Source organism: Mirounga leonina, unplaced genomic scaffold, assembly GCF_011800145.1.
Source record: "Mirounga leonina isolate KUSES-001 unplaced genomic scaffold, KU_Mleo_1.0 Mir_128, whole genome shotgun sequence".
In the NCBI taxonomy this organism is placed as follows: domain Eukaryota; kingdom Metazoa; phylum Chordata; class Mammalia; order Carnivora; family Phocidae; genus Mirounga; species Mirounga leonina.
In genome coordinates this window covers 2,457,107-2,478,244 of record NW_023270320.1, presented here as the reverse complement: position 1 = coordinate 2,478,244, position 21,138 = coordinate 2,457,107, and the positions used below count along the sequence as shown (strand labels likewise).

The 21,138-nt window shown below is 42.2% G+C and overlaps 1 protein-coding gene and 1 pseudogene across 2 annotated transcripts in view; both read left to right on the top strand.

The window, feature by feature from the left end:
* The window catches only part of AP3M2 (adaptor related protein complex 3 subunit mu 2), a 97,107-nt gene that overhangs the window by 33,513 nt on the left and 42,456 nt on the right, over window positions 1-21,138 (top strand). The gene's annotated exons all lie outside the window — the stretch shown is intronic.
* On the top strand, window positions 7,697-13,133 carry LOC118009926 (annotated as a pseudogene).

The following is a 21,138-nucleotide window of genomic DNA, read 5'->3' as shown; positions in this document are numbered from 1 at the left end:
AACCAGGAACACTGTCACAGGGTGGGAGGCCGGACACTCCTGACCCAGCCATCCAGGCCCCATGGAGGAGTTTGAGAAATTAAGGCAGAGTGTGTGAATATGAAATAAAGCGTCTGTACCCAGGGAGCCCCAGGCATGGAGGGTGGGCTCCACAATAATGGGAAATGGAGATCACTGATCACAATCGGTGGCTCGAGCTCTCCCTCCAATAAGGTGGGTTACTTTGAATATTAAAGGAATATGAGGTTATTTGTGCACTGAACTGGTGAAGCTGGTCATTCCAGTTGCACTGTTTGTTTGTTTTAATGTGGCCACTTTAATTGATTTACTTTTATATCATGCGGCATACCTAGAAAAAGATTGGCTTCTAAAATAAGATGGAATTCTGCTTATTTGGTTTTACACACGTTTATAATCAGATAGGGTCTGCCTGGTTTAGATCTCCATATTTAACAACACCTGAGGCAACTCTTTAACTTTATAAAATCCAAAAACTGTTTGCTGACTACAGAACACAGGTATCTAGCAATAACTCTAACTGGAGAGTCTACAAAACATCTAAAAAGCCAACCAAACAATTAAAATCACTCATTTAAATAAATGGATGCATCTGAAGAATTCAGGTGGAATCCTTTGATGCCAGGAACAAACCAGCACAGAAGTCCATGGAAGGAAGGAACGAACAAACGAAACACTGAAGATACTGCATAGTAACTCAAAACCTCTGCCCTGGGGCACCTGGTATGAAGCACTGAGTCTGTGCGGGATGGTAAGTTCCTCACACCCGAAAAAATAAGGCCATGACTCAGCAATGGTAAGACTTTGAGCTAGGAGAACACTTAGAAAAGGTAGCCAACAACCAAAATTGTTTCCACATTTTCTTTGTACAGAAGTTTTTTAAAAAGAAAGAAAAACGCTCCATTGACATTTTGTGGCTACTGGCTTTTTTTTTTTTTTTTTTTGAGGGTTCCTGGCCCAAATTTTCACTCTTTGCATGGTCCAGAAAGCCTTCAGCTGAAATTTTTAGTTTAAAGTAGACCAGATCTATAGTGTCCCAGACACCTGGCAGAAGCAAGAAGGAATGTACCCTCAACTGAAGCCTAGAGGAAATCTGACAGCAAAACTTGAAGATGAGTGAACAACCCCAAATCACAAAACACACAAGGAAACAAGCCATCATGGGTAAGATTCAGCAAAACAAATGAGCCAGTCCTATAAAGACTTCAGATATGGGGGGCGCCTGGGTGGCTCAGTTGGTTAAGCGACTGCCTTCGGCTCAGGTCATGATCCGGGAGTCCCGGGATCGAGTCCCGCATCGGGCTCCCTGCTCGGCAGGGAGTCTGCTTCTCCCTCTGACCCTCCCCCCTCTCATGTACTCGCTCTCTCTCATTCTCTCTCTCTCAAATAAATAAATAAAATCTTAAAAAAAAAAGACTTCAGATATGGGAATTATCAGATGATGGCCAGATAAAATACAGGGGCACCCAATTAAATTTGAACCTCAGATAAGTAATAAGTAAATTTTAAGTATAAATATATCCCATGCACTATTTGGGACATACTTACACTAAAAATGTGTTGTTTGCCTGAAATTCAAATTTAACTAGGCATTCTGTATTTTTAATTGTTAAAATGTGGCCTTACAAACTATAAATAGGTCTAATATGTTTGAGAAGTAAAAGAAGGACATGGAAAGGTAAGTGATAAACAAGGAAACATCAGAAATGACCAGATAGATATGCAAAAGGAACAAATAGACCTTTGAGAAATAGAATAAAAATCAAAAATAAAAACTAAATGGAAGAATTTGGGGTAAATTTATTGATGCTGCAACTTACTTTGATACACACATAAAAAGTTGGATTGATGGATACATAGAGGAATAGATGGGATAATATGTGATAAAGTAAGTATAACAAAATGTTAATTGTAGAATATACAACTGGGGTAAGTATATGGGAGTTTAGTGTGAAATTCAACTTACCTGTATTTTGAAAATTATCATAATAAAATATCCGGGGAAAAATCTGAAAAGTTAAGCAGCATAATGGACAAAATTTAAATACTGACCTAGAGAATAAATCTGAAGGAATTTCAAAGAATGCAGCCCAGGAACAAAAATGATAGAGACTATGAAAGGCTAATTAAGATATGTGTTGGTGAAATGAGAAATTGCCATCTGTCCTAACAGAGTTCTAGAAGGAGATAATGGAAAGGGGGAGAGCCAACATCCAAAGTAACAGTGGCTGAGGATTTTTTGTAACTGATGAAAGGCAGTATTCCACATATTCAGGAATTCCAGTAAATTCCAAGAAGGATAAATAAAAAGAAATTTATTTTGCACTAAAGGAATTTCCAAAGGATATGTCTCACAAAAAACAAAAACAGTCCTAGAAAGAAGATCTGAGATGTGGGCAATTCTAAACAAACCCTGGTTGGCTAGAAAACAGTGATAATGATGTTTGATGTGTGGGGTTAATAAAACCCAGCAAGGTAGGAAAAAGTGGTTGGCCCATGGAAACAATGTAGACCTGAGTTATTGGAGTTAAAATATTATTTGAAGTTTAAAGATATTAATTATCTTTAGATTTTTAAAATTATTTCTTTATTTTTTTTTTAAGATTTTATTTTTAAGAAATCTCTACACCCAACATGGGGCTCAACCTTACAATCCCAAGATCAGGAGTCACACACTCCACTGACTGAGCTAGCCAAGTGCCCCTATCATTAGATTTTTTTTTTTTTAAGATTTTATTTGTTTATTTGAGAGAGAGAATGAGAGAGAGCACATGAGAGGGGGGAGGGTCAGAGGGAGAAGCAGACTCCCTGCTGAGCAGGGAGCCCGATGCGGGACTCGATCCAGGGACTCGATCCAGGGACTCCAGGATCATGACCTGAGCCGAAAGCAGTCGCTTAACCAACTGAGCCACCCAGGCGCCCCCTATCATTAGATTTTTAAAAGGTAGGTAGGCAAGTTAATATTACAAGGGTAACTAATGACTATAAGAAAAGAATTTTAATTTGTATCTTTAAAACCAGCAAAGAGGGGCGCCTGGGTGGCTCAGTCGGTTAAGTGTCCACCTTCGGCTCAGGTCATGATCCTGGAATCCCGGGATCAAGCCCCACATCCAGCTCCCTGCTCAGTGGGGAGTCTGCTTCTCCCTTTGCTCCTCACCCCACTTTTGCTCTATCTCAAATAAATAAATAATCTTTAAAAAAATAAAATGAAACCAGTAAAAAGCAAAAAATAGATTTTTTAACCTGATTTATTTTTTTTCCAGATAAAGAAAGAAATCTGAAGATATCCGTAATAATAAATGTAAATAGATTGGGTAATACAGTTAATAATGACAGATTTCCACACTGGATAGATCTGTCCAGTTCCTTCCCCCAGCTCACCATTCTGTTGTATATGCTACCAGAACCTAACTCTAATTAATGCATGGTGTGCCACCATTAAGAACAGAAGCTCTAGAATCTGCCCAACCTAAGGTTGAGTACCCTGCTCTGCAATTAATCAGCTGAGTAACATTGGCACTTAGTTAAACCTCTTTAAGTCTCCGTTCATCATCTATAGAGTGGGGTTAATGGATGGGACATACCCACATCACAGGGTTTTTTTAAGATTAAATGAGATAATAATGTAAAATTCTGAGTACAATGCCTGTACAGATTAACTATTCAGCAAATACCACTAGTCTAATCTATTATTTCTAAACAATTATAGAGACCAACTAAAACAAGCTACATATATTACAGAGAGAAAGCAAAGAAGAAATCTGTGGTCTCCACCCTAAGCCAAGACCTGGCAATTTTTGTTGATCCTTCTATGTATCTTTTTTTTTTTTTTTTAGTTTTTTAAAAAATTAATGTGGTATAATTAACTTACAGTGTTATATTAGTTTCAGGTGTGTAATATAATGAGTCAACATTTCTGTACATTTCTCAGTGCTCATCAAGATAAATCCCCTTCGCTTATTCACCCATCCCTCCACTACCTCTTCTCTGGCAACCACCAGTTTGTTCTCTGTATTTGAGTATGGCTTTTTTTGGAGTGTCTGGGTGACTCAGTCGGCTAAAGTGTCTGCCTTTGGATCAGGTCATGATCCCAGAGTCCTGGGATCAAGCCCCGCATTGGGCTCTCTACTCATCAGGGAGTGGTGGGGAGTCTGCTTTCCCTGGGCCCCTCCCCTCCACCCATGCTCTTTCTCTTGCACTCTCTCTCTCTCAAATAAATAAAATCTTGGGGCACCTGGGTGGCTCAGTCGGTTAAGCGTCTGCCTTCAGCTTAGGTCATGATCCCAAGGTCCTTTGTTTGAGCCCTGCATCGGGAGTCACACACTCCAGAGCCTGCTTCTCCCTCCCCCTCTGCCTGCTGTTCCCCTGCTTATGCTCTCTCTCTCTTTTTCTCTGTCAAATAGATAAATAAAATCTTTAAAAAAAATAAAATCTTTCTAAAAAAGAGTGTTTTTTGGTCTCCTTTTTTCCTTCATTTTTGTTTTGTTCTTAAATTTCACATAAGTGAAACTATATGGTTTTTGTCTTTCTCTGACTTATTTCACTTAGCATTATACTCTCTAGGTCCATCCATGTTGTTGCAAACAGCAAGATTTCATTCTTTTTTATGGCTGAGCAATATTCCATTGTATACATATACAACATCTTCTTTATCCATTTATCAATCGATGGATACTGAGTTGTTTCCATATCTTGGTTGTTGCAAATAATGCTGCAATAAACATAGGGGGGCACATATGTTTTTGAATTAGTGTTTTTGTTTTCTTTGGATAAATACTCAGTAATGTAATTACTGGCTTATATGGTAATTCTATTTTTAATTTTTGGGGGAACCTCCATACTACCTTCCCCAGTGGCTGCACCAATTTGCATTCCCACCAACACTACACTCCTTTTTCTCCACATCCTTGCCAGCACTTGTTATTTCTTGTCTTTTTTATTTTAGCCCCTCTGACAGGTGTAAAGTGATATCTCATTGTGGTTTTAATTTGCATTCCCCTAATGAGTAATGATGTTGAGCATCTTTTCATGTGTGTGTTGGCCATCTGTATGTCGTCTTTGGAGAAATATCTATTCTGGTCCTCTGCCCATTTTTAATTGGATTATTTGGGGGTTTTGGTGTCCAGTTGTAAAAGTTCTTTATATATTTTGGAAACCTTCTATTTATCTATCATCTAGCTCTCCTGTTCCTCAAACTTCTGACATATTCTTTCTAAACCTGTACCTCTTCTCAAGAACCCTACCCCTCTCAGCATATGATATTGCCTCCTACTCTATAGAGGAAATTGGGATTATTAAGAGTGAAACCCCCAAATTTCCTACCCCCATACCAACTAACTTCTTTCCATGGAGTTTATTCTCCCTTCAGAAACTGATCCTTCCGGGGCGCCTGGGTGGCTCAGTCGTTAAGCGTCTGCCTTCGGCTTAGGTCATGATCCCAGGGTCCTGGGATTGAGCCCTGCATCAGGCTACATGCTCGGCGGGAATCCTGCTTCTCCCTCTCCCACTCCTCCTGCTTGTGTCCCCTCTCTCGCTGTGTCTCTCTCTGTCAAATAAATAAATAAATTCTTAAAAAAAAAAAAAGAAACTGATCCTTCCATCTGTGATTTGGAGACAATTCATCTCATCAATTCAGAGATCTGGGCTCATCACACCCCACCTCCATCTCTTGCCTCTCAGCTTACAGAAATGCTCAAACTCAGTCATCTTACAAAAAGCCAAGACAAAACAAAACATTATCCCTCTTTGACCCTTAGTACACCCGTGGCTATGGACCCTTTCTCCGGGCCCTCAAAGCCAAGCTATTTCTTAAGAGAATAGTTTACATTCATTATATTTACTGCTAAATAGCACTGGCTGCCACAAAGTAGGACTATCACTCCCATTTTTTATGAATGATATACCTGAGCCTTAAAGAGATGTGTTTTTTCTGGCTTAAACAACTAAAATGTGACATAATCAGGATTGGAACCCAGGTCTATGTGAATGCAAGTCATGTTATTTGCATCCCATCAGTAGTTCCCAAATCTGGCAGGGCATCAGAGTCATCTAGAGACCTTAAAAAATATAGATTCTTAGGTCCCAGCCCTGATCTACCAAATCATAACCTGATGAAGAGACCAGGAATCTGTTTCAAGCTCCTTGGGTGGGTCCAACACAGCCAGTTTGACCCCAGTCTTCTATGCATTGCCTCTCATCCGCAACTCCCGGTTTGGCTTCATATTTCAATCCTCAAATCCAGTTGCTCCCAGAGACTTCCTTGTGGTTAGATCCACCGGACACTTTCCAATCTTCTTCTTAGTTGAATTCTTAATAGTATTTGACAAGCTGACCAATTTCTAACCTTTCTTTCACTTCCAAAATACCATACTCTACTCTTGAATTTCCTTCCTTTTTTTCTGATTTTCCTTCTCTGTCACTGTCTTCTCTGTGATCTGCCCACCTCTGGCCACCTTCTAAATGTTGGCACACCCACCTCGGTTTTAACTTCACCTCTTCTCACCCTAAATGCTGTGTTTGGGTGATCTCATCCACACCCATGGGTCTAATTGCTGTTTATGTATTAGTGACTCCCAAACTGGTATTTCTAGCCTTGCTCTTGGCTGCTGCATCTGTAAGTGCATAAATGAGAAACTGCCAGTCGAATATCACTTGGGTCCCTTAGAACTCAACAGGTCCATAACGGAATTCATGATCTTTCTCAAACAACCTGCTTCCAGGTCTGGCTTCGCAGGTGTATTAGCCCAGACTGCCCTAACAAAATGCCACAGACTGGGTGGCTTAAACACCAGAAATTTATTTTCTCACAGTTCTGGAGGCTGGAAGTCTGAGATCAGAGTGCCAGGGGCTGGGTTCTGGTGAGCTCTCTACCTGGCTGACGGATGGCTGCCTTCTCACTGCATGCTCACATGACCTTTCCTCAGCCTCTGAGTGTTTTCTTCTTATAAGGCCCACATTCGGGCCCCACCCTTATGACCTCACTTAACCTTAATTATATCATAAACTCCCTATCTCCAAATACAGTCACATTGGGGGTTAGAGCTTCAGTAAATGATGGGGCAGGGAGGGTGAACAAAAACATTGAGTCCGTAACAACAGATCTGCCACCAGCACTGTCCCACAGGGCCTCCAACTCAGAAGGGCCTTGTGCTTGGAGTTGAATGCTCTGCAGTAGTTGTTTTGAAATTTTTAATAACTTTATTTTTTATCTTATGGGTTTTTTTTTTAAGATTTATTTATTTATTTTAGAGGGAGAGAGAGCATGAGCTGGGGGACAGAGGGAGAGGGAGAGAGAATCTGAAGCAGACTCCACACTGAGCACGAGCGGACACAGGGCTCAATCTCGCGACCCTGACATCACGACGCTGAGATCACAACCTGAGTCGAAGACCAAGAGGCTGACGCTTAACCGACTGCACCATCCAGGCGCCCCTGAATGTATGCTTTGTAAGTGGAGTCCTATGAGACGGTGGAGCAGGCAGGGTGGCTCATACTCCATCCTGCCTCACGCTACCTCCCTGCATCCCTGGGGTAGGTTCTCAGACTCTTGCTTCTGCCCTTCGCACCCAGGGTCTTTCTTCTCCATCTCCTGTGACTGCTGCCACCTTCTATCCCCACTGGTGGGATCCTTGGCCTGGATGCAGGGATGATCGGACATGTGGACACTGTGGTATCTCGGGACGGGACATGGCAACGGCTGTCGCTGCCCCAGGTTGGCAGTGCTGTGGCACATTCAGGGGGCAACTTGGCAGGCAAGTCGCTTGCCTATCCCTGTCCAGGTAGCTAGTGCACCCTGGCACGGAAGTAACAATATTCTTGGGGGTCACCCATCTGCTGGGGGTTGGGACTGAAGCCTCATGAAAAAGGGAGATGCCTGGCTTGAGTTCTGGGGGCATTTGTCCGTGGTTGGCAGGAGGCCTAACTCAGCAGCTCTGTGCTCCGTCTTGAGGTAAGGGCCCCAGGAGTCTGTGAGGGCCTGCACCCACCCTGTGCGTGTCCCTGTCCCTAAGACAGTGTGACGTTACATGGGAAACAAAGCTCACCATGACAAGTTGAGAGAGTGAAAGAAAGGAAAAAGAGTTTTCCTGCATTTCGACACTAAGACACTAAGTTGAAAGTTATGTCTGTTTACATTCTTTTTTTTTTTTTTAAAGATTTTATTTATTTATTTGACAGAGAGAGACACAGCGAGAGAGAGAACACAAGCAGGGGGGGTGGCAGGCAGAGGGAGAAGGAGAAGCAGACTCCCCCTGAGCAGGGAGCCCAATTCGGGACTCGATTCCAGGACCCTGGGATCATGACCTGAGCCTTTGGCAGACGCTTAACTGACTGAGCCACCCAGGCGCCCCGGAATGGTTGTGTTTATTAAAGAGACTTGTTAGCGAGGCCACACAGAGGCCCCAGCTTAGACTGAAAGCCTTGTGAGCTCAGAGCTTCATTCACTGCTCACTTTTCTTTTCTTTTTTTTTTTTTTTTTAAAGATTTTTATTTATTTATTTGACAGAGAGAGAGATAGCGAGAGCGGGAACACAAGCAGAGGGAGTGGGAGAGGGAGAAGCAGGCTTCCCGCGGAGCAGGGAGCCCGATGCGGGGCTCGATCCCAGGACCCTGGGATCATGACCTGAGCCGAAGGCAGACGCTTAACGACTGAGCCACCCAGGTGCCCCTGTTTACGTTCTTGAAATGATAACATTCAAGTAGGGAACTGGGTCAAGATGACAACAATCACATACCTAAGAAGCAAAGTCCTTAAAATGATTAAACAAAAAGAAGGAAGAAAAAAATAAACTGAAGGTCACTACTAGTCTTACCATTACAAAGTCTATCTGGTCCAACACAGGACAGGGTAGCAAGTCCCTTGACACATAGCCTGGTGGGTGGCTCAGAAGTTGACCGCCACCTCGAGTCCTAGACCTGCCTATGGCATTATTGATTCTTGGTATTACAGTTTGCACACACATTATTCAATTTTTATACAGAGTATTGTAAGCTTGTACTTTAAGTCCATAATTCTATTCACCAGGTTTTCAAATATAAATGAAAATTTTGACATTTTGACATTTAGGGGCCCTGCAATTTCATTTTGCCGTGAGCCCTGTAAATTATGGCACTGGCCCCAACTGCTGCTCCTTTTTCCTTGTCTCAGTCAATGATGCCATCAATCCAGCCACCCAGACCAGAAATCCCGGAGTTGTCCTTGACTTTTCCTTCCCTCCTATCCACTTACAAAGAACTCTGTTGTTTATTTTTTAGATATTTCTAGCATCCTCATTTCCAAATGCCACTGACCAGTTCATATAGGTAAAAGAAATTTTAAATGATCCCATTTTTAATTAAGCCCAAGATACTCTTTTTCCCATCAGTAAGAAAGAAACCACAGCTCATGATTAGTGCGTCATCTGGGGTGCCTATTGTTATGGACGGGACACCAGATGGGTGACAGTGGAAGATATTGTCTAAGGACACTAATGAATGTTTAAAAGACCACCAGTGACCAGGGAGCAACCAGGACCTATAAAGATATAGCTGAGACATTTGAAAAAAGAAAAGAAATCAGTCAAGGGACACCAACGCTTTTTAAACTAAAATAGAACTTTGTAGAATAACTATGATATTTTTAAGACCAACATTTATTAATCACCTTCCAAACTTCCCTTGCCAACTGTAGGGACCCCTGAAGCTGTCTAGGGCAGGACAGGAATTTCAGAGTAGAGAAAGGCAAGACGGTCGCCATGAGTATTTGTCAGGTGTTTAAAGTGTCCTTTTATGGGCCAGTTGGCAAGTGGTTCATGGGTGTGTCAGGTTGGCATAAAGGTGTAGAATGGCAACCAAAAAAGTCACCCACAGAATGCTCTTCCCAAACATCAGTTTCTCCACGTCACCTATCAAACAGCCTTCAGTAAGGTCCCGAAGTTTTACAGGTGAAAGCCCAGCCTGTTTAGGAAGATCTTCAAGACTCTCCACTCATGCCCTCACCTTACCGCCCACAGTTCGTGCCACTGGTCCTCAGCATGCAGCCGGCACAGCTGTCGAGCCAATTTCCTTGCTGTCGTCCAGCATTGCCCCTCCTGCACCCACCTCAGAAATGTCTTCAGTCATTTCACAGTCCTCATGCCATCCATCTAAACTTCTGCCTTCGCTTTTATTTAACAAACACTTAAATAACATTACTATGCATAAGCATTATTTAACTGCTGTACATATATTTCTTACTTCAATCTGCACAGCATCCCGTGACAGAAGGACTATTACCCATTGACAACTTACAGATGAAGTTAACCAACTTTGCCGCAGAGCCAGAATTTGAGCCCAAACATCTGCTCTACCTGCTCTAGATCAGAGTCTATATAACAGTATAATGATATTACATTTTATGCATTTTTTTCAATGGTGGTATCATGTGGAGATCAGTTCATGCAATAGCATATGCCCCATGGTTCAATATAGCACACTGGAAACTGCTCTGGGTATCTTAGGCAGGAAAGGAATTTAATTCAAGGAATTAGGTGCTTACAAGATTGTTTGAGAGGTTGGAAAGTAGGCTTTAGGTTGGACTTTGGGGATAATTCTCAGAATGACTCTGTAGAATGACCCTCTGTTTTTCCCCAAAAAGCGAGCTGAGGTGATGTCTGAAAATGCTTCACTGCTCACTTAACTGGGAAACCCCCACGTAATTGTGCAAATCAAGAGGTTCAAATCTTCGTGTTGACTTCAAGAACACCCGTGAAACTGCCCAGGCCATCAGGGATATGCATATGTGCAAAGTCCCCACATCTCTGAAAGAAATCACTTTACAGAAGACATGTGAGCCATGCCATGGTTACGATGATGGGGCTGGTAAGTGTGCCGAGGCCAAACAGTGGGACCGGGCACGGAGTTGGTGGCCCAAAAAGAATGCTGAATTTTTGTTGCACATACATAAAAATGCAGAAAGTAGCACTGAACGTAAGGATTTAGATGTAGATTCTCTGGCCATTGAGTTCATCCAGGTGAACAAGGCCCCAGGACGCGCTGCTAGGTTTACAGAGCTCCTGGTTGGATTAACACCTGAGCTCCCCCTGCCACATCGAGATGATCCTGACTGGAAAAGAGAAGATTGTTCCTAAACCAGAAGAGGAGGTTGCACAGAAGAAAAAGAACCCAGAAGAAAGTGAAGAAACAAAAACTTACGGCTTGGGAACAAATTCAGCTGGAAGTGTAAAAGCACGAAACCAGAGTTAATCCTCTGAGGGAACAGCGACTTTGCCTTGATCGAGAACTTTGGGAATTGGGACACCGCCATCCAGAACTCAGGCTCTAGGACAGACATTGTTGACATTTGGGGCAGGATAATCTTTGTCGAGGGGGCTGTCCTGTGCATTGCACAACGTCAAACAGCATCCCTGGCTTCTGCCCGCTTGGAAGCTGAAGGACGCCGTCTGTCCTGACAATCAGAAATGTCTCCAGACTTTATTAAATGGCCCTTGGGCACAGAATAGCCCCTGGTTGAGAACCACTCCTTTAAAATAGCATAATCTTAGCTTCAGTCAGTTCAGGAAGCTGCTGTCCTATTATTTCCAGGCCCATCAGGCTCCCCTGTGATCTGTGAATCCGCACCACCCCCGGAGGAGTCTGCTCCGGAGCCACGCCCACCGCTGCTAGTGTGGATCCTGACTCGCAAAACCAATGCCTCGGCCTCTTTAACTCTGCTTCAGATTCATTTCTCGCATGAAGGCGTCTGATTGATGGAACCCAAATCACACCAGACCCCAAGCTGCAAGGGATTCTGGGGAATGCCGTGTTAGCCTTTCTCTTTTTGCAATACAACGAGGCTCCCTGGAAGGAAGTTGAAATAAGCATTGAGAGATTCAGTCTGCTGCATCCGCCACAGCACGTAAATTTTTTTGTTCTTGGCAAATGAACCAGACAAGATGAGAATGTTCATCTATTTGAGAGGAAGTGTTTTTATAGTTGTCCTGGATTAAAAAAAAAAAAAAGAACACTCTAAAAATGTCCATTATTAGGAAGAAGATAAATTCCGGCACGTGGCATTTTATCGTTCATTGTCTTAGTCATCCCAACATGAATAATACTGCCCTGCGATTTCATTTTACGTATGTGTATGTTTTTTTGCCCCGAGAAGCTGCAAGTTCTTCAAGGGTAGGACTGTGTACTCCCCAAACGCTTGAACATAATTGTAGGTATATTGTGGACATTCAGTAAGAATCACTAAGCATTTTTAAAAAGTAAGTTTAACTGATTTTCAGAAACAGAGTCAGGAGTATTTCTAACCACTGCTTTTTAGCCAAGACCCAAGATTCTTTTCTTATCTCTTAGGATCATTTCTTAATCTCATAACTTTGAAACCTTAGGGGACCTTTCACCTACCAGTTGTTGGCATTGGATCTGAATTGAGCAACATATTGACGGTTGAGAGTTTAAGAACTAAACCCATGTTTCTCCTCTGAAATATGCACTGCTGTTACTATTTCCCCCCACCGTGGAATAACAGGGGCCAGATTTACCTTTCTGCCTGAAACTAGAGCGGCAACCGAAACAGACAAAATACAAGAAACAGTGGTTTTCAGGACACTGGACATTAGACACCAGGCAGCCATCCCTGTGAGAGTGGGAACAAACCAGTGAGGGCCTCGATTGCCTCAGGTCACTGCCTTGAGAGAGTTCCCAGGCAGGGCACAGGGAGGGCAACTGCGAGAGCCCGGGAGATCCCCCGGGTCGGGTGGAGGTGCCAAGAGTTACCAAAGAGGAGAGAGCTACACAGAGAGACGGCCAGGGATGTGCAGAGGGTACTCCCTGAGTCTTCAGCCGACTACTGCTGAGCAGCCCATGTGGACGAGGAAACTGTCTGAGGTCAGGGAAAGAACCAACCGCAAGGATGAATGGCAACAGTGCCCGGGGCTCACACAGGAGCAGGACTCTGTTTCCACAGCCAAAGCAGAAGCCTGCTGAGTCACAGGTATGGGGTAGAGTAATCAGAAGGGCTTGGCCTCAGTAGTGAGGAACAATTAGCTCTAGACTGAGTGCTCCAGACCCTCCTAATGAATCCTAAAAGCAAGACCTGAGGGCACCTGGGTGGCTCAGTTAAGCATCTGCCGTTGGCTCATGTCATGATCTCAGGGTCCTGGGATCGAGTCCCGAGTCAGGCTCCCTGCTCAGTGAGGAGCCTGCTTCTCCCTCTGCCCCTCATCCCACTCGTGCTCTCTCTCTCGCTCTTTCTCTCTCTCAAATAAATAAATAAATAATCTTCAAAAAAATAAAAGACCTGAAAAGGATCGAACTGTGTCCAACAAACTAACTACATTCCAGAACAAAGGTCAAGAATGTTTACAGTAATACAGAAATATCTGGCACATAATAAAGTAAAATTTATGATGTCTGACATTCAATTAAAAAAATTACCAATTATGCAAAGGAGAAGGAAAATATGACCCATAATACGGAGATAAATCAATCAAAACTGATGGAGGATTGACGTAGATGCTAGAATCAGCAGACGAGGACATGAAAATGGGTATTACGACTGTGTCCCAGATGTTCAAAAAGTTAAGTGGAGACATTTGCTGGCCTTCTTTCCTTCTTTGTCTTCTGAATCATTCAGTCCAAAAACAATTAGTCAGACCACACGAGGCAGGTACCTGTGGAAGGGCTGGGGCTGGGGCAACATGGTGCCAGAGTGCTGGCAAGAGAAGGACCTGCGCATCGAAGGGCATTAGTGACAGAAGACAGATTAACACAGAGGGGTGGATTCCCAAAGTAAATATACTGAGGAAAATGGGAATCAGCTTTCTCATGATCAGGAAAGGGAATTACAAAGTAGAAAGGGAAAAAATCAGATAAATTAGAGGAATTGATGAGAATATATATATATATATATATATATATATATATATAGCGAGAGAGAGAGATGGATAATAAAATGAATGTGGTATGGAATATATGTGCATGTGTATAATACATACATACATACATCCCCTAGCTCTGTCCACCAAGAGAGTCTGGGAGCATCCTCACCTCAATAGAATGGATATACTTCTAACTGGAGGTCAAAGAAGAGATATGTCCATAGAGGAGAAACCTCAGATCCAGCTATAGGTGGTCATTTGAGCAACTTTTCTTCAGAGAATGTCTTTAATCTTTACAAGTCATAAAGACAAATCAAACACTTTTCCACACTCGAAAATTTATTTTACAGACATTAACTTATGTATCACACATAAAAATGATAAAAAATAAAGTGTGGGCTTTGAGTTAGTCATGGGATCCAGTTTCAGCTCAACATTTACTCATTTTGTGACCCTGGGGGATCATTCGATCTCTCTGAGTTTTCTCAGATGTAAAATAAATATACTTATTTTTAGGGTTTTGTGTCATTAAATAGATAGTGTATATTCCTACAGTGCCTGGCATAAAACAAACACTCAGCAAATGGTAGCCATTAGCACATTTGTGTGTGGTATAAAGTGGGCAGATTTTTATTATTTTGGTTGAACAGGGAAGGACAAGCGGTGGCAAAGATGTCAGAGCAGAAAATATCAGTTAATGCAGATTTTTAAGTAGGAACTGGATGCCCCGGGGGAGAAAGACATTCCAGAGAGCAGGGAGGATGGGAGCAGAGCTCCAAGATGGGTGACAGCAGATGTATAGGCAACCTCACTGTCTGGGTCTAGCTGAATCAAAGGTGCGATAAGAAGGTGTGTGGAGGGAAGGATGTCAAGGCGATTTATGCCAGGTTGTGTAGTTTCAACAAAGCCAAAGGAAGCCAAACAACTTTGGTCATTATCGTGTAGCATAGAATCGTGTATTTAAGATTTGTAGCCCACTAGACCATTCTAGGTCTAGATACCTCTTAATCAAGAGTACCCTCTGATTTAGAAGAGTTACTCATTAGATCTTGCTGTGACTGAGCCAGGAGGCCTCCAGCCGCTCTTGGTTTCGCAAGTTGAACCTGCTTTATGTTGTTGTTTGCTGAGGACTACTGAAGAGTGAGGAGCTATTGCTAACATGAATAAACGTTTCGCTCATGTGCACTCCCTGGGGGCGTCTCCGCCGTATTCTCCAGCAGGAAAAGTCCTGATGGGCAGCTCCCAGATGAGCTGACACATACACAGCTAAAGCACACGAGAGGAATGCAGATCAAGAGAAACAACACACGTAAGGAAAAATACATGGTTCCAAAAGGTGAAATGAACTGGAATTATTTAATGATAAAAATGTGTAAGGCAATAACCTGGCTCTCACTCAAACAACGAGGCAAATAAAGGAATGTTGTAAAAAGAATGCATATCTCTTGACCAAACTCTCAGAGATTTGCGATTTTGATGGAACATTTCTTTGGCTCTAGCCCGAAGTGTTTCTGTGATGTTGCTTGTGCGGTAGGATCTAAAAGATACTGCAAGTCCAAAGGCCCCATCCTCAAAACAATGAAGATTTAAAATTAGCTTTAGGGGCACCTGGGTGGCTCAGTGGGTTAAGCGTCTGCCTTCGGCTCAGGTCATGGTCCCAGGGTCCTGGGATCGAGTCCCATATTGGGCTCCCTGCTCAGCAGGGAGTCTGCTTTTCCTTCTCCCTCTGCCACCACCCCCCCGCTCATGCTCTCTCTCTCTCTCTCAAATAAAAAAAAAATTAGCTTTAATGTTCCATAAAAGGTGGAATTTATTCCCCCTTCCAGAAGGGTGCAGTGGAATTGGGCACTGTTTCTCAATCAATGTGTCTTGCCACTTGTGTTTTTAGGACTATTTACAATGTCCTATCATCATTTTGCAAAATTCCACCCAGGAGGAAGGAGTAGAGGTTGTAACTATTGTGGAGAGAGAAAGGAGAATGTACAGATTTAACAGAAAAGAAAAAAAAGGCCTACATGGAAAGTTAGAGACTGGAATCAACAACCGAGAAAAGCAATGAAATCAGCTTTCCTAGAAACTGTTGAAAAATACAATAAACATTCATTTGTAAAAGTTAATGAGTTTATTAAAATGAGTTAATTAAGGCTATCCTAGGCACTAGGGATATAGTAATAAAACAAAATACCTGCCCTCCAGGAGCTCCCAGCTCCACGAGAAATCAGACACGCGCACAAAGAACTCTAATACTATGTGTAGGGCCTCTAACAGAGGGGCGTTTGGGGCATGGGTGTAGGGAGGAAGGAGCATCCAACAGCCCAGAGAAGTCAGGGAAGGCCTAAGATCACAGAGCACCTGGACGAGGACTGGGAAAATGAGGCAGGATCCACCAGAAATACAGAAGGCAAGGAGAGTAGCTATCTGCAGAGGCAGAAGGGCCTGCAAGAGCTTTGGGGAGGCTCCATGGTTCAGAGTGGCTAATTCTTGGGGTGGGTGGTGGGGAATGGGACAAAAGAGGCTGTACAGGGAGTTGGGGTCATGTCAGCCTTGGGTGCAATGTTGAGAAGTTTGTATTTATGGATGTGTATATATGCACTGAGAAAAAGCTAGAAGGTTACACACTTCTAATATGGTACCCTAGTAAATGTCAAACTAGATTGCTGTATTCGGAACTAGTAGGCATGACTCCTAAGATCGCAGACACTCAAGTCAGTCTGCCCAGGCTCAGTTCCCAGCTCTGAGACTTACAAGCTGCGAGCCCTCAGACAATTTACTTAACCTTTCTATGCCTCAGTTTTCTCATCTGTAAAATGAAGGGACCATACGTAATACCAGTCTTACAGGATTGTGTGGAGTAAAAGAAGTAGTATGGAGAAAGGGCTTGCAGTTGTGCAAATGATCTCCCCATCTTAATCATGTCCCCACTCTGCCTACTTGGATTTCCATTGTAATGGTTGGGGAATCTCATGAAATTTAGGATTTCTCATCCAACTCCTAATCTTCATAAAAGAATTCTTTCAGATGTGAATCAAGTCCTGTTCCTTAGTAGCTGATGGTAGCACAAGGCAGGAAGATGGGTGGATCTGCATGTTCATGCAGGCCAGATACTCTGTGGGCTTAGTAGAAGATGTTTCATAGTGAAACACAGCAAGCTTCAAGGGACTCTACAAAAGCAACTCAACCTGTGCAACCACGTTCCAAGAGGTGTGGCTCCTCATGCACAGAAAGCCAACATTCACACATATGGATATATTTTGAAACTCCATTGAGTGGTGCATGGTGACTGTGGCCATATGCCTTTCAATCCATTAATTGCCACCTCCATGGTTTACCTTCCCCTTGTTGAGCTACCACCTGCAGGGCCTTTTTGAAGACCCTGAACTTCCCCTCAGGCACATTTATTTCAGCCCTTCACGTAGCACCTTAATCCATGCAATCTTTCATAAAATCCCACATGTGACTATGGGACCAAGTGGCCACAGATAGCTTTAATTAATGGAAAGTACTTTAGGACAAATACCTAAAGTTAAGTGGTTAGACTTGAACATTAGACAACCCCAGTTTGAAAAAAAAATTGGTTCTTTTCTAAATGAGTACGCGAAACCTTGACTTGCTTTCACTTCTATGTTCAAACCTCCAGGCATTTTTCCAGGATTCCAGTCTTTGCATTACTTTTAGAAGCTGCAAGGAATTCTTTTTATTCTACCTGAAGTCTTCTTACTTCCCACAGGCTTTCCTTCTAGCTAGAGAAGGTTTTCAGCTTCTACCTTTAGGGATTCTCCCCAGCCTGTTCATGATAACTTTAATTTCCTCCTTCTGAGCGCTGTCACCCCCTAAATCCTGGGCACAGATCTCTTTACGAGAGCCAAGGGCACAAACCCTTGTTACCCCACTACCCTCTTCTATTTGACAGCCCCTTTTGGAAACCCACCACAGTGCCTCTTGGAAACCCCTTTTCCAACCCAAAAATGTAAGCTGAACATATTGCTTTGCCCCACATCGGGAATCTTTGTCTCTGGAATTATCTGAGTGTTTTCTCATATCAATAATTATCAGGACTTTGTGCAATGCCCTCCCTTCCTGAGGGCCTGCCTCAGATTCTCAGAAAAGAGAATGGCCATTCCTGTCATTTTCACTATTCTCACTGGTGGTAGGCAGAATAATGGCCCCCGCAAAGGGATGTCCGTGTCTGGGATGGTTAGTTTTATGTGTCAGCTTAGCTAGCTTATAGAACCCACTTATTTAATCAAATACTGATCTAGGTTTTGCTCTAAGGGTATTTTGTAGATGAAGTTATCGTTTACAATCAATTGACTTTATGTAAAGGAGATTACCCTCCATAATGTCGATGAGCTTCATCCAACTGACTGAAGGCCTTAAAAGTAAAAACTGAGGTTTGCCAGGGAAGAAATTCTATAAAAACAGTTATTCAAGTCACAAAGTTCAAGGGGTGGCAAACTCAAATCTGATCCAGAAGACTCAAGCCCTGATGCATAAGCGTTCTGGGACAGAAAGGATATAGCCATCCTCAGCCAGAGTCACAGTTCATTCATTTATAAAAGATGTATTAAATATCTACAGTGATCCAGGGCCAGGACAAAGCCCTGGGCAGTAGTTCCAGCTGAGGACAGTCCAGTATAATGCAGGAATCAACTAGAACTTGAGGGAGAACAGTGTCGAGTTTTGGGAACTAGAGACTGGCAAGAAGAGTCAACTAGGCTGAGGTTCAAGGCTGGGCTTCACCTCCAGGAGGTTACCTGGACAGGAGGCTGGTGTTGCAGCTGGACTGCTTACAGAAAGTTTCTGAGAAACTTGCAATTTCATCCCCTCCCTCATCCACAGACCCCAGCCCACTGTACTGCAGGTTTAGGGCCCCAACCCCCATCCACTGATGTGAAGAGCACTCTGAACAGGCTTGCTTTTGCAGGCTTGAGACCTATTCTAGAAATCTGTTGTTGGGTAACAAACTGCCCCAAATTTATGGTGTAAAATAACCATTTTATCATGCTTGTAGATTATGTGGGCCAGGTATTCAGACAAGACCCAATGCTCCAGCATGCATGGGACCTCAGTGGGAGGATTTAAATGATTGACAGTGACTCATATGCTGAGGGCTGGAATCATTCACTTACATGTCTAGTGTCTATCCTGGGAAGACTCAAAAGCTGGGCTTAGCTGGGACTGTCAACTGGAGCCTTATCACAGCATGAGGGCTGAGTTCCAAAAGTGAGTATGCTGGAGAGCAAGGATTCTAAAGAGCCAGAAGCTGCTTGGCCTTTACTGACCTCACTACCAAGGTCAAGTGGTTTCACTTCTACCTCATTCTACCGGCCACAAGTGAGTCAAGGAAGTCAGCCCAGATTCAAGGGGAGGAGAATTAGACTCTACTTCTCTCAACAGGGTAGTGACCCATGACATTGTTAAGGGTGAAAGAATATTTCCCCTACAAGACCAGGAATAAGATAAGGATCTCCCCTCTGGCCACTTCAATATTATACTGGAAGTTGACAATTAGGCAATAAAATGAAATAAAACAAGTCCAGTCTGGAAAGAAAGAAGTAAAACTATCTCTACTTGCAGATGAAATGATCTTGAATATAAAAAATCTTAAGGATGATGAGCACTGGGTGTTATACGTAACTCATAAATTATTGAACACTACATCTGAAACTAATGACATACTATATGTCGGCTAATTGAATTTAAATTTAAAAAATAAAAAAATAAAATGAACTACTTGACCCTAACAGGGTGTCCTGAAGAATAATAAAGTTAAAAAAAGTCCTAAGGAATCCATCAAAAAACTAGTAGGGGGCACCTGGGTGGCACAGTCGGCTAAGCATCCAACTCTTGGTTTTAGCTCAGGTTGTGATCTCAGGGTCCTGAGATCAAACCCCACATTGAACTCCACACTCAGCTCAGAATCTGCTTAAGACTCTCTCTCCCTCTCCTTCTGTCCTCCCCTACACCCCTCTCTAAAATAAATAAATAAATCTTAAAAAAAAAACTATTAGAACTAATGAAGAGTTCAACAAGTTTGCATGTTACAGAATCAATATATACAAAAATCAACTGTATTTCTATATACTTGCAATGAACAATCTGAAAACAAAATTGAGAAAATAAAATAAAATACTTAGAGATAGTTTTAACAAAAGAAATGTGAAACTTATACTCTGAAAACTATAAAACATTGTTGAGAGAGATTAAAGACCTAAGTAAATGGAAAGAAATCTTATGTTCATGGGTCAGAAGGCTGAATATTTTTTAAATGGCAATACTTCCCAAATTGATCTACAGATCCCATGAAATCTCTTTAAAATTTCAGCTGACTTCTTTGCAGAAAATGACAAGCTGATCCTAAAATACATATGGAATTGGAAGGGACCTGGAATAGCCAAAACAATCTTGAAAAGGAAGAACAAAGCTGGAAGACTTGTGTTTCCTGCTTGCAAAACTTACTATGAAGCTACAGTAATCAAGACAGTGTGGTACTGGCATAAGGATAAACTTTCAGTGGAATAGAATTGAGAGTCTAGAAATAAACCCATACATTTTTAGTCAACTGGCTTTCACAGAGGTGTCAAGACAATCCAATGATGGAAAATAGAATAGAAAAATAGAATAATCTTTTCAACAAATGATACTAGGAAAATTGGATATCTAAATGTAAAAGAGTAAAATTGGATCCTTACCTCACACCATATACAAAAATTAACTCAAAATGGATCAAAACCTAAATGTCAGAGCTAAAACTATAATACTCTTAGAAGAAAACATAGGCATAAATCTTCATGGCCTTGGATTAGGCAATGGTTTCTTAAATACAACCTCAAAAGCACAAACAACAAAAGAAAAAATAAATTAGTCTTCATCAAAATTAAAATTGTTATGCTGCAAAGGACACCATTAAGAAAGTGAAAAAAAAACAACAAGTGATTGGGAGAAAATATTTGCAAATCATATATTTGATAAAGTATTTGTATCTAGAATATATAAAGAACACTTACAACTCAATAATAAATAGCCAATTAAAAATGGGTGCTTGGGTGGCTCAGTCAGTTAAGCATCCGATTCTTGATTTCAGCTCAGATCATGATACCGGGGTTATGAGATTGAGCCCCAGGTCCAGCTCTGCATGGGCCTCCATGCTCAGTGCAGAGTCTGCTTGAGATTTTCTGTCCCTCTCCCTCTGTCCCTCCCTCCACTTGTGTGCATGCTCCCTCTCTCTTTCTTAAATAAATAAATAAATAAATAAATAAATAAATAAATAAATAAATAA